At 36.9% G+C, this 19,413-nt stretch overlaps 1 protein-coding gene and 1 long non-coding RNA gene across 3 annotated transcripts in view; both read left to right on the top strand.

Moving 5' to 3' along the window:
• The window catches only part of LOC112670815 (uncharacterized), a 227,803-nt gene extending 208,395 nt beyond the window's left edge, over window positions 1–19,408 (top strand). Inside the window, exons 4-5 of the long non-coding RNA XR_007402148.1 lie at window positions 6,688–6,773; window positions 18,638–19,408. This is a non-coding gene — a long non-coding RNA (uncharacterized LOC112670815). The remainder of the gene's footprint in view (window positions 1–6,687; window positions 6,774–18,637) is intronic.
• KCND2 (potassium voltage-gated channel subfamily D member 2) overlaps window positions 1–19,413 on the top strand; it is a 476,827-nt gene that overhangs the window by 224,350 nt on the left and 233,064 nt on the right. The window lies entirely within an intron of this gene.

The following is a 19,413-nucleotide window of genomic DNA, read 5'->3' on the forward strand; positions in this document are numbered from 1 at the left end:
TCATCTATCAGTGGACACTTCGTTGATTCCATTTCTTGGCTATTGTAAATAATTCTGGGGGCGTTCGGGTGGCTCAGTCGGTTAAGTGCCTGCCTTTGGCTCAGGTCATGATCCTGGGGTCCTGGGATGGAGCCCAATGTCGGCTCCCTGCTCAGCGGAGAGACTGCTTCTCCTATCCTTCCTCCTTGCTCATGCTCTCTCTCTCTCCAATGAATAAATAAAATACTAAAAAAAAAAAAAAAAAAAAAAAAAGAATGCTGCAGTAAACATAAGGGTGCATATATCCTTTCAAGGTAGTGTTGGCAATGGGAGAACTGCGGAATGAGGAATATCATAGAAGTTTTGGAAACCAAGAGCTAACAGAGGAGTGGTAATTGACTTAGCAAACCAGAAAACACTGAAACTCAGTCCTGCAGGCTGTGGAAGCCAAGAGGATGTAAGGTAATTAATGCTGTAGAACTCTAGAAACATGGGAATCGCAGGGGCCAAATTCTGAAAGTGGAGGGGGAAGAAGGGGGTATTGATAGAAAGTTATGATAGGGAGCAGTTAACCAGCCAACCAGGAGATGAGGAAAGGGCCCGAGTTTGCTTTCCACAAATTTTGAACAAGAAAACCAGTATGTAGGGATACCTGACTGGCACGGTTGGTAGGTAGAGCATGTGACTCTTGATCTCAGGGTCACGAGTTCAAGCCCCACGTTGGGTGTGGAGCCTATTTAAAAAAAAAAGTAGAAAACTTATATGTTGATTCATAGATTCTGGTGCAGGTAATGCATCAAAATTCAACTAAAAAGATTCAGTGAAAATTTCCATGCTGAAAAAAAAAAAAATTCCATACTGAGTGGTGAGCAATTCCAGGCTTCTTTCTGTGTCCTTATCCTGGTATAGGTAGCTCACCAATATCTGAGCCGGTTATAGTAACTGAGACAATGCAAGGGGAATTTCTGAAATACCGCTTACCTACCAATGCTGTCCTTTTAAGCATATATATAATAAGCCCAAAATATATGGGACAAGAACTTGAGGAATGCTAGGCATTAAAGAAGAAAATCAATGTTAACTTTCAATCCCAATTTAAATGAATTGAACTATTAAAAAATCAGAGCTACAAAGGAAACATGCTGCCACGGAACAATTTCAGTGTTCTGACTGACATAAGCAAATTGGAACTATAAGAAGGATCAAGGCTGCAAATGGCTTTGAGAGCCATAAATTGTAAAATCAATATGCTAAGCTACTGGAAGCCAATGTGGAAAGCGCTGTACAGGAGCACTCCAGCGATCCAGGCTGGCTCCCACCAACGCCTGGCATCACGATTCTATAAATTAAATTTCAACAGGTTTGGCTTTTTCACCAAATGGGCTTGCAGCTTCTACTAGAAAAAAAAGGCATGTTCTTTAAGTGAAGGGGTGGGGAGGAGGAAGATGCCCTTCATACAAGAGCAAGCGACAGTTTAGCTTTTGATGTCAGAAACAGCTAAACCACCCTTCTGGGTACAATGAGGCACCAAAGTCCAAGGTAGAGGAAAATGGACACATTTAACATATCGGGGGAAAAAAATGAAGGAAGTGGAAGGGTTGAGGCAGAACACAGAAAAGAGAGAGATGGGACTCCTGGGTGGCTCAGCGGTGGAGCATCTGCCTTCGGCCCAGGCCGGGATCGAGTCCTGCGTCCAGCTCCCTGCATGGAGCCTGCTTCTCCCTCTGCCTGTGTCTCTGCCTCTCTCTGGGTCTCTCATGAACAAATAAATTTTAAAAAAGAAAAAAAATAGAAAAAGGAGTGTCATCAACTCCCCCCTGTGTCACTGCACTTCACAAAACCTAGCCGAGAGGTCCAATTGCAATGCCGTGTGTGGCCTCCCCAAACCCTCCCCTTCCTTGGGGTCCTGGGCGAGGTCTGTATGTGGACAGCATCTCGGTCACGTCTGGGAAGGGCACAGTAATGAAATACGGGACCCGCTCCTCACCTCAAGTGCCTAGATTCACCTGACGTAGGACTATTTCAAATAAGAGGGAAAGAACCTGGGGAGATTTTACACAAGAAGTAAAAAACGGGTTGGAAATTAATTGATTCCAGCAACACCTACGCCAAAGATACGCAATTAAAAAGCAGGGGTGATGGTGTCGGGGAAGTAGTACCTTTCTTTCTAGTAGTACCAGTGGCTTTATTGTCTAATAAGTATTAAGAGTATGTTTTATTGCTTAAATGTTTGTAAAAGCTTATATTGCTTAAAAATTAAGATAACATTTGTTAATGTAAGATAATGTTTTATTTGGAAAAAAATTACTCTCATTCTTTTTATTTAATGTACTGCATATTTATTCGTGAAGTTTCCATCACCTTTTACGAATTGTCATCTTGGTCTCTTCCGTGTGCATTTGCAAAAAAAAAAAAAAAAAAGAACAAATTTTAAAAAACCTTACTGACCTTTAAACATGAGTAATATACATGGGAAAACCAACATAATCAACTGTGACTTATTTTGAGTATCTCACATGCTAATTAAACCCAAAGTGTATTTTCCAGACTTAAAAAAATAAGCACAGATTCAATAAGCTACTCTAAGTAATCTGTTCAATTTTCCCCTACAGTTTGAAAGTATAGAATATTAGATCACTCAGATACATTGACAGTTACAGCTAAATGTTAACAAGTATCCTGATTAAAATTACCACTCTGCTAGAAATAAATTCAATCTTTCTGCGTATATATTCAGATTCTGTGTATTAAATAGAGGCCAAAATAATCCTATTTTCCATCTAGAATAGTTTATATTTGTGCAACTAATTCATTAAGTCTAAAACACTTAGCATAAATAGGAATTCACACATAATACAAATGACTTCTGTATCTATAGGTCATTAATACAAATGACTTCTGTATCTATAGATCATTCGGTCATTGTTATAACTCTTGTGTAAGTTAGCTCCGTTCAGTTGATATGTATGAGTCACGTATGGGTATAAACTTCATACATATGTACATATTATACATACATAGTGTACAAATTAAAGATTAATAGCTTTAAATGAAGATTTGTTCTATTATTTGATTAGTGAATTTCTTTTTCTTCCCTTTTTCAAAGATTCATTCAATTGATGCAGTTTTGCAACTTGTTCAACAAACCCCCAACTGAAATAAAAGAGAGTAATATTCTCTAAATAAATAATTTTCGTAGAAATTCCACACCCGTTACGGAGAGCCTCTCCCTCTCTCCCTAATGGATCATCCAGTTTGCTGACAGAAGCATATTTTGTCAGTTACAGTGATTCCAAAAGAGATGAAAATGCTTGCATTCCGGTTGTAATTATTCATGTAATCACACCCTTATCATAAGCAGCGTTAATCTTGAAGTGGTACTTTGTGTAGTTAAAGAAAGCACTAGGCTTCATGCACCGTCCCACAGGGACATAGAAGGACTATCTGAGATCTGAAGGAGTCAATATTGTGGATCTTGTAAATTTAAGAAATCTTGTAAATTTAAGAAAGATTACCTAAATTTCTATTATGGGTGCTCTGTAATAATTTTGGGAGAAATATGGAGGCTACCTGAAAACACTTCAGGTGGTAATAACTCAGTCTAAAACCCACCCCTTTCGGTGGGTCAACCAGATGAGTAAAGAGAAGAGAGAGAACCAGGAGAGTCATCCTGTCACTCTAAACAAAGACACACTTTTATGAAACTAGTCTTCAAATTTAGGCTTTGCCACTATGACTTGGAAGTCTACACCCTGGAGGTGGATACCAGGACTGTGTCTCCACAGCTTACCTGGGCGCAGGGCAGTCTAGCTTGAAGTGTATCACTCACAAGACTCAGAGGTTTCAGTAATTCTCTAGTGTCTGTGTACTTGGGAGGAAACAAAATTACAGCTTAATTTTACCTCAAATCTCACTGATAATTATTTAGCTTTTCTCTGTTAATCAATATATCTAAGATATATATTCTTCTACATAGAATATAAGAGACACATCAGTGTCACTGTACTGTCATTGTATTGTAGTCGCTCTCATAGAGACTTCAACTCATCATAACTTTTTGCTTTAAGTAGTTATTAGACCCAGTCTCGGTACTACTTTATATGATTTGTTGATAAAAAAGCAAGCATATCATGATTGGAGATTTTAAAAAATGTGTAACTGAACCTGAGTATTAATGGACTTTATTTTGATCTTATACATTTTATTTTATGCATTTTAGAAATCTGTGCAGAAAAGGAATCCATATATTTCACCAAAATACCAAAGGAGCTCATGGGACATAAATTGGCAGATGCTCAGAATGCAGACCACAGGTTAAGCAGCAGCCTCATATCACAAGGCTGGGGTGTAGAGGGATGCTTATGCCATGCCTGTGTGGCTCTTGTGTATACTTGAAGCACTCCCTGGGAGATTGCAAAAGTGCTAAATCGTCACACAGGGATTTAGAGTGATTGGATAAAAGAATTATTTACCCAAAAAATATGGATAGCTCAGGAAATAATATTTCTTTCCACATTCAGCATTAGTCATCACCATCTGGTGTAAAATTTCTGCTTAAGCAAGTAAATCTGTCCTCTCATTGCTGAAGTTCTACCAAAACTTAGAGGATGATTGGACAAAGTACTTGCCCAATAGGCCACTCATAAGCCAAAATGAAGGACTTAGTGGATGTTTAATGAATGCTAAAGACCAGGCGACTATAGAAACTCTTCTGGGCTTTAACACCATTGAGTCATAGGACAGAAAACTAGCTATTCATGCTTCTAATACAGGAGTGGTCAAGTACCTCCAAACACTCCAAAGTAAGCAGAAAAATTTTTTTATGAACATAGCTTTATCCCAATTAAACTCTGAATCATGTTTAAGAGACGTGAACATCTACAAAGTGTTGAGTTCCCTGGGTTGAAGATACGGCAGAGGAGAAAGAAAGTGTTCTGATTGGATGAGACCATGTTCTCCGAAATATATATGCATCAATTAATTCTGAGACAGGTAGTTACTGGGTGCCCACTCTGGGTGATGGGCTGTGTCGTTCCTACAGCAACAGAACAGATGGGTGATTGCAGACATCCTAGAATCATAAAGAGTTTTCTAGTGTTATAGAAAGGCTTTCCTTCCTTTTGAAAAAAATAACCTATTATACTTGGTATCCCATTGGTCACGGTTAAAGGGAACTATTTTTCAAGTTTCTTGAAACTGTGGTAAAAAGACTGAACCTAAGACAGGTGGGAACAATCGTGTAGATTCCTAGGCTATAACAGAGCAGATTAAGTGCAGAGATTCACAGGAAATAGGCATGTTTTTAAGTGTTAATGACATAGGAATAATATCCATCTTAGCGAAACACGTGTGGATGTATTTTAAGTACTAAAAACATGTTATTTAAAAAAAATGATTTCTCAGATTTCTGCCATCGCCTCATTTTCATTTTACTTTTAATTCTCCTTCCATGCATTTGGAATTTTTAGAAGCAATTAAGGGATGTTTGAAAGTGCTACTACCCACTTACGTGATTAGCGCAATTATGCAATTAATGTAAATAATTACAACCTGGCAATTACAATTTGTTATCTTTTAATAAAATATCTGTAATGCTGAAAGATTTCATGTAATGGTAGAAATTTTAATTTAAATCTTTGGCCATTGAAATCATGTCTAATCAAACTTTTTATTAATAATGCCGTGTAAAATAGCAGTTACAATCTCATGTTTTCAAATGAAAAAAAAATGTCTTCTTTATGCCTCACATAAATTTATTCCAGACATTAATATTTTGCTGACCACACTATTTCATGGCCGTCAATCAAATAAGAAGTAATTTGTTTCTCTAGCTATTGGAACACTTCAATTCCCATCTCTACTCATTCTTGTGGAATGAGAATCTAGTAAGAAGTAAAAGACATACGCGCTCAAAAAAATTATGTATTCCCTGTAGTAACTTGAAATCATAACATAATGTGTGATTTATAAAGCAAGTCTTAAGGTAGGTGGATTTCTTGAAATCACTTTGTAGAGAAGCTTGTGTACCACACTAAAATTTGATACCATCCTTCCACTGAATCATTGTGTGTATGTGTGTGTGTGTATATATATATACCAAGAAGCTTCTGTTCCCTTCCTACCACCCGGTCTGATTATGTCATCTCATAAGCTTCTTGTAGACCAATGATTAATATACTCTCCTTAACGATTTAAGAAGAAATTTTAGCAAAAAGAACATATTACTATCTGCAAAAGAGAGGACTATCTAATTGAATCATAATGCTGATTGCTGGAGAGATAACAATAAAGAAGGTACAGCCCTTCCTCTCAAGGAATTTAAGTTTATTGGATGGAGACAGACATCTGAAGAAACATTGTACGATTTCATGAAAAATGTTTGCAAATACAAAAGAAAAAAGCAAATGGCCACATAGAAAATTGATTAAGGATATAAATAGACATTTCCTTTTCATAGCAAAGCAAACAAACAAAAAAAAAAGACGCTGGAAACCAATAAAAAGATTCTTAATATTGTCAGTAATAAGAGAGTATAAATTAAAACCGTACATAACAGGATAACATTTCACACCCACTACATTTGCAAAAATTAAGAATTTTAACAAGTCCATGGATTGGCGAAGATGTGAAATAATGTGGATTCGTATACTGCTTGTGTGAATAGAAATTGATACCACCACTTTTAACATTCTTGCATGTTTGTGTTAGGAGATATGCTCCAGGAGTGCAATCCAGAATGGATTAAATATCTATTCCAAACATTTATGTTTGGAAACATCTCAAATATCCAATTGGTAAGTAAATTATGATGTATTACTACAATGGAATATTAAGTAAGCAGTAAAAAGTACTGACCTACAAGTAATTACATTCAAAGTGAATGAATCATAAAGTAGTAAAGTTGTAAATAAATAAAAGGTGCCATTTGGTCACCTATAGGACAATTTGATTTTTAGAAAATTTTAAAATCATTGAACTAAACAATATAATGTTTAGAGAAACATATATGTGGTGTACAAGCTCTATTTTAAATCAATAAAATTGTAAGAAAGAACTTAGCATGTTTCTTTTGGGGGAAAGATGGAAGACATCCAGAGGAGCGATCAAATAGCTTCAAGTACCAGTAAGATCTAAAGATTAATGGATGAGTTTTCATGTATACATTTTATCATTTTCCATATAGTTTTGTATGCATTACGTATGTTCTTCTCTATATATTATGAGGTTATGTGTAAAAGGAAACCGTTTAAACAAGATACTTGTGTCACATTAAAACATGTCTCTAAAAGAGCAGTATTTAGAAAACATTGCAGAGGACTTGCAGTTATAGTGGAAAGAGAAATCACCTGGAAGAGCCATATTTAGATCAGACCAATAGAAGAGATAATAAAAATTAGGTAAGTCATGGGTCTCTGTAAGAAGACACTTCCTATCTCATGTTTGGTTTTTGTTTACCTTAGAAATACATTAATACTCCAAGCAAAAGCCCATTTAAACGATTCTAAAAATATCCAAATCCCCTATTAAATAGATCTGCTGTGGAATCCAAATGATATTTTAATCTAAAATAGGATTGGGGATGTATTCTAATGCAATTTAAATTCTACAGAAATTTGTGTGCGTGGCATGCTATTTTATTTTTCAGTGCTCTAGACTAATGCATCCTTGTAGGAAATGATTATATCACTGCATGTTGAAGTGGATAGCATGTCTGAAAATAGTCAAAATATATGTAAATCAGTATTTCAAGGAGGACCTAATGGAACCATTTAAACAGGCTTGTTGAAGTTTGACCCATAATTGTGATTGTACCAGTGTGTTGTCAGTTTTACTTCCTACTGCTAGTTGATCACCAGAGGACATAAATAGCCATGGAGTGTATAATTGGTGCTGTGTTGCCACAAGTAGTTATTTAAATTCAGCTTCTTTCTACTCCCCTGAAATCATGTGCATTAGCAATAATAAAGGTGCTGAAATGAATAGATGCTTTGGAAATATAATCGAATCTTTGAAACATGTTAGTTTTATTTATTTTTTTCTCACTAGCATTCTCACCTGGAAACCCTTCATGTTTATGCTTTATAAAAACTAACATTTAAAACTGTTCTGTGAGCAGTAGATAATGTGGGTTGTTTTTAAGCACAGTGTTGTTTTGAAAAGTAATGAGATCAAACATTCCATTAAAAAAAAAAAAACAAATATTAGCAGCCCACTCTTGGATATTTTAAAGCAGGATAGGACAACTTTTTTTTTTTTTTTTAACCCAATTCAGTGTGATTCAGCTTTTTGATGAGACCTACTTTATCATTGTGTGATAAAAAACAAGCCTGTCAAACCAACTTGCCCAGGTCACTGTGTCCCTTTCAATCAGGAAAGTTGGGGCTGTAGTGTTGCTGACCCAGAACTATGCAGATTGTTCATTAGCATAATGGCTGATCAACTGAATGTGTTTCAATGCCATTATCTTTGCCCCATACCCAAAAAGGAAAGAACATGTAGAAAATTACAATTTTAGATTTTTCATGGTAGATCTTCCATCGAGCTTTTTTTCCCCAAATTTCATAGACTTAGAGTCATTTATAGAAGCTACATTCACTTATTCGTGAGATCAAGATTGAGAGGTGAATTACTAGAAAGAAAGGTGAAGATAACAAAGTCTACCTATGCTCTGTTCCGCCAACTTTAGGGCTAATGTCTGAGTTCAGGCAAAAGCAAGGTCTTAGAACATAAGCCTGTCTTTAAATAGCAAGGATAAGTATTTCTTAGGCTTCGGAAAAGTAAACTATCCATTCACCCATTGGTAACAGGCAGCATACCAGTGGCAGGCGGCAAGCATGTGATGTAGCCAAAGAAATACTGGGGGTTGAATTAACACGAGAAACAGGCAAGATCAAGTAAATAACAGGCCAATATAGACAGTTTCAAAATTAATTATTAAAGGTTATGGAAATTAAGAGGACAAGACCAGTGGCTGTTTGAAGCAAAAGTTTAATGAGAAGAGGAAAAGGGATCTTCTCTCGCTCAGAGATCTCTCTGGGCAAAAGCTGTGCAGTAAACCTACCTCAGTCTACCCGAAGAAGCTGACCCGATGGACTCTGAGGCTGGAGAACTAAGATCTCCAAGCCTGACTCACTTGGTAGATCGGTATCTTGTTTGTGCCCCTGTTGGTTTTTACTCGGGGCCACAGTTAGTGTGAGATGAGAAGGCCACATATTGTAAATTGACATGCACAACGTGTCACTGCCACCTGCTTCTTGACACTTTTTCTAATCCCTGCTCACTGGCTGTGACCTTTCTCTTTTCCAAATCTCCATTGTACTTTGCAGCAGGTATGCTCTGCTTTGTATAATAATTATTTTTGTCTTCTTCCCTATAAGATGCTAACCTTCCTAAGACTTGGATTTACCGGTAATTTGTATACACACCATGTACTCCCTAGTCCAATCCCTTGTTGAGCTGAACAAATTTCATAACCCAACCCCATGAAAAGATATTAATCTGGCTTAATGATGATGATGATGGCATTTGAATTTGTCTAGGTTCTTTTTAAGATAAAGATAATTTACAAGAACTGTCATATATCCGAGACTATAATAATACCCTTTCTCTGCTAAGTGTTATGTGTAGCATGTAAAAACACTGATTAATCATTCTCTTTGTTAACTAGACTGAAAAATAAAGGATACTGCTAACATTTAGAGATAAAAATAATAAGCATGCTAGAACATCCAATTCTATCAAGAGTTCTTTAATTGCATTATTATCGATTGCCAGAAAGATCTCCAGGTCCCTTTCATGTGATATCTATTTCAAGAGATCACCTTGTCCTTAAGGACCCTTTAGAGGGTCAGTATGGCCACAATTGAAAAGTGAAATATTCACAAGGGCAGGTATGTGATATTGCTCAATCTTGGAAGACTTGCTGAAAGAGGCGAGTTGTCAGAATGTAGATGGGAGAAGTTGTGTTTCATAAGATTAGATTCACATGTCATTTAAGTTAGGATTATGTTTCAGCAGGTTTTAAAAAGGTAGAGATTTATATTCCCTTTGTGTCAGAGGTAAGTGGGACTCTGCTTCACAAAGTCCTTAGAGACCTAGGCCCCTTCTAGTCACCCACGGATGTAGCCCATGTTCTCATGATCCAATCTGGCAAATGGAGCTCCAGCTAATTACTCTCAAGGTCCACGGACAATGGAAGAAAGTGGCAAAGAGTAGAGCATTGGATTTTATTACCCTGAATTAATCACATAGTCTAACTTAGTTAAACAAAAGACCCTGGGAAAGTAGTTTTACTTCAGATGGATATGTGTGCTCACGCAAAGCCCGTATTTTTTACTACAGTAGAAAAAGAGGATCATGGGTATTAGAGGACACCTGTGAGTCTCTGCCACCAAGATAGTACAGGTTACAAAGGAAGTATTTAGAGAAATAAATTAATGAAACAAGACTAGAGGAAGGGACAGGTCTTAATTATTGTTGCAATTTGCCAGACTGGCTCTTATTTAATGTACCTTCAGAAAGATACCCATTTACCAACATGTTCCGAATATTAGGCATCACTCTCGTTGAGATAGGCATATTATAAGGTACAGTAACAGAGGCTGTTAGAAGAGCCTTTAATAGGGTGCCTGCGTATGGCTCAGTCGGTTGAGTGGCCAACTCTTGTTTTTGGCTCAGGTCATGATCGCCAGGTCGTGGGATCGAGCTCTGCATCGGGCTCTGTGCTCAGCATAAAGTCTGCTTAGGATTTTCTCTCCCTCTCTCCTTCTGTCCCTCCCCTTGCTCTCTCTCTCTCTCTCTCTCTCTCTCTACCTCTCAAATAAATAAATATCTCTTTTTAAAAAAAAGAAGAGCATTTAATAAACCAAGTGAGAACAATATATTAAGCACCATGGAAAGCTACGCATGTTAGCTCTACCCAAAGGAAATAAATGTCCATGAGGCTTAGGCTGAGGCTTAGTGTACATTTTTAATCTGCTGTTTTTTTGTTTTTTTTTTTCAAAATGTCTTTTAAAGAAGCCAAATGAATTGCACTAGGTACTATTTTCCAGCATGGTCACTTGAAGTTATAAGTAAAACCATTACTATATTCTACAATTCAGTTCATAGGAAAATTTTTCTTTAAGACTAACGTAAGAAATCTGTGATTTGCCTTGCATTCAAAATTATAGGCAGGAAGCAGTTCATCCGCATGAGCCTCGTATCATAAATTATATTCTAATTGCCTAACCTGTCAAGCTTCTATACTGCTAAATATTCAGCTGAAGTAAAGGGAAAAAAAAAAAAAAAACCTCATTATATACTGAGCTGTATTTAAATGGATTCTCTGATAAGGGAAATTTTACAAAGCCAGCTCCTACAGGCTTATGGAAATTAATGAGTGCTCAAAATATATTTGTGTATTTTATGGTAAATAAATTATAACTGAATTAAAAACAATAAATAATTTTTATTAGCCCATTTATTTTATTTTTAAAGTTCCAAGATAAAGGAGAAAACTATATATATTTTCCTTATTTTCCATCATTGGTAGCCAAAAGACATTTTATTTTTGATTTTTGTAGGCTATATTTGGAATCTGTAAAAAAGCACATTAAAAGAGGTGCAGCTGCATTTTCCAAGAACTCAAAACCATTTTCAAGTAATAATTTTCATCACAAAAATTCTTTTAAACAGCGTGGAGCTTTTAATCATATTGTTCTCTTTATCTCGAATGTCCTCCTTCCATTTGCCCCAGTCCTCTCTGCCCATGCCCTGTCCCCATGACACACTCTTCTCTTAGAGCAAAGACCCAGCGTACATGCTGTCCCAGCAATGTTTGGTGCTGTCTCCCTCCGGAAGCCAAGGCTGCCTCTTTGATGCTCCATGTGTACTTATCTGATACCATACAGCACAGACTGTTGAGTTACAGTTCCCTGTCTGCATTCTAGCTCCCCTACTAGATGCCTTATTCATTGAGCATCAAACCCCTGTCTGCTTAATTTTGGTATCACCAGGGCCCCCATGTAGCCCAGGATACCCAGCACATAGTGAATCCTCAAAAAATGCAGTAGCCGTGGATACAAAAGAAAGCGACACTGGATTATGTTGGCATATTCATAAAATTATGTTTTGTATGTAGGCTTCTTTAGCTCCAAAGAGCTGATTTGCTCTGAGTGTTCACTTATAATCATTTTACTAAATTAGAGACTGCTCTCAGAGATCAGGAAAGGTCTCTAACTTGCATTTTTGGCAGTTTTTAGCGTGAGCTAACAAGGTGTTATTTGGACTAACAGCACAATCCAGGGATGGGAAGTGGCTGATGGCTCTGTGGTTCAGGAAAGGCCCAGAGAGAGAGTTTCCATTCAAGACCCCATCTTCTTCACCAGTCATCTTAAACATAGTGAATGATTCTTGTTCCCTAAGCACCTTAGATTTCCATAACTATTTTAATAGTGTTTACTATTTTCTCTTTTATCTGATAATAAAAGTACATTGTGGGGATCCCTGGGTGGCGCAGCGGTTTGGCGCCTGCCTTTGGCCCAGGGCGCGATCCTGGAGACCTGGGATCGAATCCCACATCGGGCTCCTGGTGCATGGAGCCTGCTTCTCCCTCTGCCTGTGTCTCTGCCTCTCTCTCTCTCTGTGACTATCATAAGTAAATAAAATAAATAAATAAATAAATAAATAAATAAATAAATAAATAAATATAAATAAATAAATAAATAAAAAATAAAAGTACATTGTGTATTCTAAGACATCTAACTTGGTGGTAAGCCCTCAATATTGAGACAATCTTGCAAAATTTGTGAGCATCTTCATAATCTCCAGTGTTGGAAGTTCCCAGCTCTTATATTTTTGAAATTCTTCCAAATAAACACTTTCAGAACCAGATCTTTAAAAAGTGCAATATCTAGGAGTAATTCCATCCTAAACAAAATAAAACAAAGCACACCCAACGAACGGACCAATCCAACAAATAGTAAGTGCAAAATAAAACGGAAACTGTTTTTGTTCTGCAACTTTCCGAAGGGACACAAAAATCTCATCTTAAGTTGACATACCTTGGTATTTTGTCTCATTTCAATAGCAAATAGACTTTGCTTTTCTATTTTATTTTTTAGATTTTTTTAAACAATTTTTTAAAGTAATCTCTACACCCAACATGGGGCTCAACTTTACAACACGCAGAATAAGAGTCTCTTGCTCTTTCAACTAAACCAGCCTGGGACCCCTAAACTTTGCTTTTCTAAAACACATATGCCTCTAGGAGTCATGATTAATATGGGTTTAAGTATCATCACTGACAATATCCTACCTATAATGTCAAAGCCTGTGAATAAATAATATGACTCTGGATTGAAGTCCCATTGTGTTGTACCACAAATGATGGTTAGATCTTGTCTTTGACTTCTGGCTAAAATTTGTTCTTTTTGTGTGAAAAAATGCAATGCTGAATTCACTAGGTTTCCTAAGAACTCACCAGATGTTAGCTTAAACCCTCAAGTGATATTTTGAGGTATTTAGGGTTTTTTTTTTTTAAGTGAGATTACTTACTCCAGAATCTGTTAATCCATGGTCTTTGTTTCTTAGTTGCACCATTCTTTATACTTTGACATATGTCATCTTGGGGAACAGACTCCCAGCATAGTAATGACCTTGCCAAGGACCAAGAGGTGTGTCTTAAAGAATTATAATCTCTTATAACTCGATTTATGTGATTACTGTGTAAAACAGAACTCGTTCAGCGATGATGGATGACAATGCTGCAGGTATTGACTGATCTTTAGAAATATTTATATGACAGGTCCCTTAAGGTTTTGTACATTGTAGAAGAGAATAACTGCACACAGAAAAACGCGTTGTGATTCAGGTTCTTGAGCAACGCACTTCATTATCATATTTCTTCCATGCCCAGCCTCAAAACTGAACATTTGCCAACGTAGTAGAAACAAGTGGCACTTGAGTGAATGCCCTCTGCCCTTCCAGAGCATTGCCTTTGCAAAAAAATATCTATATATATATGCTTTTTTTTAAAAAAAGAATTCTTTGAAAAGATAAAGAATATATTTGAAATCAAAATCTATTTGAATTATTTAGCTTTTAAACTTAACATATTCTCTGAGGTATTTGCAGCCCCAGAATTGCAGACACACGAACATAAGCAGTTCAGCCCGTGCTGACAGTTGTGCTTTGCTTAGAGAATTCCAGCTCTCCGTTCCTGAGACCATAAATTTCTTCCGTGGCTTTCTCTGTCCCCCTGGGGTGTTTCACATTTTTCAAAATATTCGCTTTCTGCTGTTCCATTAAATATTTGCTTTTGGGTGGCAAGAAGTAGAATGTGTTGACAGTCAAGGGTTTGGGACACGGGCGTCAGAGATGGCCCACCAGGGAAGTCCCGGGAGCAGGGTCTGAAGAGCAGCCCTGAAGCTAGGACACGGGAGCCGGGCCCCCAGTGACCTGGACAGATGTCCCTCAGCAAGCATCTTTATTTGTGTCCATCCTGCCCCTCGAGAATGCCCTCATTGCGGGCCGTCTCTAGCCAAGGCTGAAATCTATTCTAACACCTTGTTAGAAGTACAAGTACTCACCTCTGTAACTACCTAGGTGTCTTGCAAACATCCCAGGATGGATCAAATTCCAAGAGAAAAAGAGGGAAGAGGAAGACAAGGGTCGTATGTTGAATGCATATCGTGTGATTTCTCGCCAACCCGTGTGTTATTTCCGAAATGAAATCAAATGGTGTGTTCGGGATAAAACAATAATCCACGTGAATATGGCAAAGTCTGTGGTTCAAAGTCAGAGATTGCAAATTCATGTCTCGGTGAGAGAGAGTCGAGAGCTGTGACCAGGAACGCATGTGAGCCTGGGTATCCTGAGTCACTCCCTGAGACGCAGGTAGGCTCGCCCAACTGTCTACTCTTCCTGCCCCCTGCCTCTTACTCCCTTCCCTTCCTCTGCCATTCATCCTGTCTCCTTCAACTTTCTGCATCGTTTCCTTTGTTCCTCTTCTTTATTTCCTTCTGGCAATGATGAAAACTTGTCCAGAATTCTGCTCATAATCCTTCAGTGTGTCTATATTTAGTCCCTTCTCAATCCTGAGGTCCCCAACTATTCAGAACTGCAAAGAGATGTCCAGATGTTCACGCATACACGCTGGTGGGTCCACTGGTGGTGAAGCCTGCGGCCTTATACAATATGGAGGGTATGCTATGGGGAAGCAAGAGACGTGAAAGCAATAGAAATAGATGTTTTCAAAAATAGCAAAATGATGAATCTAAAATTAAGGTTAGGACCTTGGAAGGGACCCTTGCAAGAGAGGGGCCCTGAAACTTCATTAGCTTCACAGCAGATCCGCCTCTGCATCCATATATAAAAAGCCTTGAAAAATTTTTTACTCCTCTCTTCTATCTTTCTAAAACAGTCATAATTAGATAGCTGCTTCCCCATGTCTTTCCCCTAGGTTATATAAGAATAAATAATGAAAGAAACTTGTTAGTTCAGATCTTCAAGATCTGATTCTTAAGTGGGTGTTAAATATAAAAGCTACATCACAGTAATTAAGTAACTCTTTTTGGTATGCACAAATATATTATAGTGTACAAAAACAGAATTTTGGCTCATTCACCACCCTCGCACTTATATAACTAATAATGATGCCAAACTAATATTACTATGTCTCTTAAAATAATGCCTTAGTTCAAAAGATGCAATAAATAGAATAATTTTTGAGTTCTTAGACAGTTCCTTATTATGCTAACAAAATTACTTCAACACAATGAAACGTGGAACGTTAGCGTTCTATTTTTTCATTATTATTTTATATAAACCTTAAAATTATAACCTCAGGACTGTGGGCCTGCTTTTATCATTCATTGAAAGAAGCCTTTATGTTGCTTCTTATTGTAAATAACTAAATTTACAATGCTTGTCCCTCATGTTATATTTGATGACAGTTAATTGTTAGTTGGTTTTAATTATACATCATAGTCTTTGTTCTGGAGACAATCCAAAGAGTAGATCATCTTGGTGTGTAATTTACTGAAACAGTTTCTAGGCAGCCTGCCATACGAAAAGACCATGTGGTACAATTGTCATTAAAATTAGAAAAATATTGGTATACACGTTTGAATTAAGGATTAGGGGGTGGTTGTATAAATTATGGAAAGCTCTGCAAAGTATTACTGAAGTTTGAGTTCAGCCAAAGGCCCAATTTCTAAATATCAGTACAATACCCAGATACACTTCTTGTACCTGTGGTAAGACTTTGATGAATGCTCCTTCTGCTGGTAGGATTCTAGATCACTCATGAATATTGATATACTCTTTTTTAGCAGGTTGAGTAGGTGGGTAAATATTGTTAGCATCTGAATATTGGATAAGACACCAAGAGATATTGTACAGTTACAAAATATAGAGCGCTTTAGCTTTTGAAATAAAGAGCTCAAAATCTGGTTAATATTTTCTTCAGTTAAAGATTACATTTTACCCAATTTAAAAAATAATAAAAATGCTTGGGCGGTATTTAAAGTCATAAATTCATTCTCATTAAATACGACACAACTGCTCTGCTAGCTACCACTGACTAACATCATTAAACATTATCTTATTTTTATTCTTTTATTTTTGAAACTCAGTAAAAATATGTCAAGCAAAGACTGGCATGAGCTGGCTAAAGATTAAAAAAAAAAAAAAAAACTATGCACCCTTTTGAAATAAAAGACCTGTCTCCTCTCTCCCTCTTCCCCTTGACATCTATCTTAGGAATCTTCAAAAACAAATCTCAGGGCAGAGTGAAAGAAACAAAACAAGACAGAAACAGAACTCGTATTTGCAGAAGTAAAGCAGTCGGCTGCAAATACAACTCTGAAAAACTCAGTTGTTTTTATTTTAGTGTTATGGCAAGGCAATATTCTTGTAGAGTAAAAATTAGAAAAATATAGAGAAACTGCACGTTTGTAAGAAAATGACCAAAAAAAAAAAAAAAAAACACCTCAATATTCTCCTTTTTCCTAAAATCAAATTAAGTCATGTCAATCAAAAATCTTAACTTTTGCCCCTGGACCTATATCAGTTTACGCACTCTCCAGCTTTGACAGTTCCTTCTGGGCTTACCTAAACCCAGAGAGATACTAGAATGATACGTGAAGAGCTAGTAAAAGTGGGAGTAATTCTCCACTCAGAGGCAATAAAAAAGATAAAGAAGAAAAAAGAACTGATGGAGAGCAGCAGGATCATGAGGACTAGACCTGCTTAGCCCTAAATTTACCCAGCCCAGTATTTGGGTGCTACATGCCCTTATCACCTATCACTCCTCATTTGATCTTGTAATAAATAAAAGCACATTTGACATTACAATCTATCTTCTTATCAAGAGAAGAAAATAAATAAAAATGTCCTACTGTTTTTATTCTTTGATATTAATAAAGGGATTTTATTTATTTATTTATTTATTTATTTATTTATTTATTATTTTTATTAATTTATCATAGTCACACACAGAAAGAGAGAGAGGCAGAGACACAGGAGGAGGGAGAAGCAGGCTCCATGCACCGGGAGCCCGACATGGGACTCGATCCCGGGTCTCCAGGATCGCGCCCTGGGCCAAAGGCAGGCACCAAACCGCTGCGCCACCCAGGGATCCCCAATAAAGGGATTTTAAAAGTCGTTTCTACATCGTCTTTGTGTTCGATAATGTCAACTAATTGTTGATGTGAAGCCCTCAATAAGAAGAATGGAAGTCTTACCTTCTCTTTCTGTTTTTAAAATTTTCAACCACCCCCCCACACGCAACTAAAATGTGCAAGTCAGAAGAAATACATGAAGAAAGCAGATATATCTTAAAGTGAATAATATGGAATTATAGTTTTGTTTAATAAATACTGAGTTCGGTTCTTATGCCAAGAAATGTGCTAGGTGCTGGGTACACAAAAACAATATGATTCATACCCTTGAGCAGCATATAGACAAGGGCAGTGGCTGGTTAATTGGATTAGAGCAGCATACTAAATGATGCCAAGATCATAGATTCCACTTATGGACCAATTAGTTCGTCTTTGTTCTATAGCCATAGATTGCATACAGATTAGATACTTTCATGGGTTTGTGCATTTGTACTCTATCTCTTGCCAAAAGGAATTTGAACAAGCATCCAGCAAAGATATATAGAGTACAAAAACTCGGTGAAAGATAATAGAAAAGGTTTTTGAGACTGTATTTCATCCTAAGACTGCTCAAGCATACAAAAAGTTTATTTGTATTTGAGCCTATAAAATACATCGAAAACAAAATTACCGATTAACTCCGTAATGTGGAAAATATTTAAAACTGTCAAATGATTTTAATAGAGTAAGGAAATGCAATAAATCCCTGATTCATTTATTAGAAATCATGCCCTAAATAGAGAATTTGGATTGAGAATAAAGGATACGAATAGACAAAGATAGCAATTCACAGAACAGAGAGATTTCTGAGTTGTAGCTGAACTATCAGTGGACAGCATTTTCCGCGATAGAATTATCAGTTAAGTCCTATTTAAGTTTCCTATTTAATTACTATCTGTGTTATTTGCATGACTCTTTAATTGGTGCTGGAATCATAATAATCATCATCTTATTTATTCATTCCCTTTCCTCTCTCCTATTGGTTGGACTGCATATCTGATGACTAATACGTCGAGAGTTATCCTGGTACATGAAGTGACCTTGAGAAGGGGAGCCGATGTCATGGATATCAAGATAGAATGTGTCTGGATTCCTTATATCATGGGGCTCCTATCAGCCCGACCTCTCTTAATTATAGACTTTCTGGGGAAAGAGAAATATGTTCTTATCTTATATAAGACACTGGTTTTTTTTAAGATTTTTTTAATGTGCATTCCAAATTATACTTAAAAAATATATAGAAAAGCATTTTTGAAATGATGTGGCAGTAGGGTTACGTATGCTTAGGTTGATTTTCATATTAGTATTTCATAAACATGATTTACCATCATTGATGGTAAATAACATATTTGGAAGTTTATTTTGAAAGTATATTGTCCTTAATTTAATGATGAACCTATTCTCTTGAGAGTTAAGAGGTATTAGGAGTCTATGCTGCCAGTTTGATGACTTTAATGAAATTCAGAATTTTTTTCATTGTTAGCCACCATGCAAACTGGAGCACATTTCCAAAAAAAATTCGTCTTTTATTAAAAAACAAAAATTATCAGCAGAAAGAATTGGTTGAGGTTTTTTTCCCTCCTTGTTTAAAATTTATTTCTTGGGGCATCTGGGTGGCTCAGTCAGGTAAACGTGCTACTCTTGGTTTTCTGCTCAGGTTGTGAGATCAAGTCCTTCATTTGGCTCCACACTAGGTGTGATGCCTACTTAAGATTCTCCCTTTCCCCCTGCTCCCCCACCCCCAGCTCTCGTGCATGCGTGCCCTCTCGCTCTCTCTGAAAAAAATAAATGC

This window comes from Canis lupus, chromosome 14, assembly GCF_003254725.2.
Source record: "Canis lupus dingo isolate Sandy chromosome 14, ASM325472v2, whole genome shotgun sequence".
Classification (NCBI taxonomy): Eukaryota; Metazoa; Chordata; class Mammalia; order Carnivora; family Canidae; genus Canis; species Canis lupus.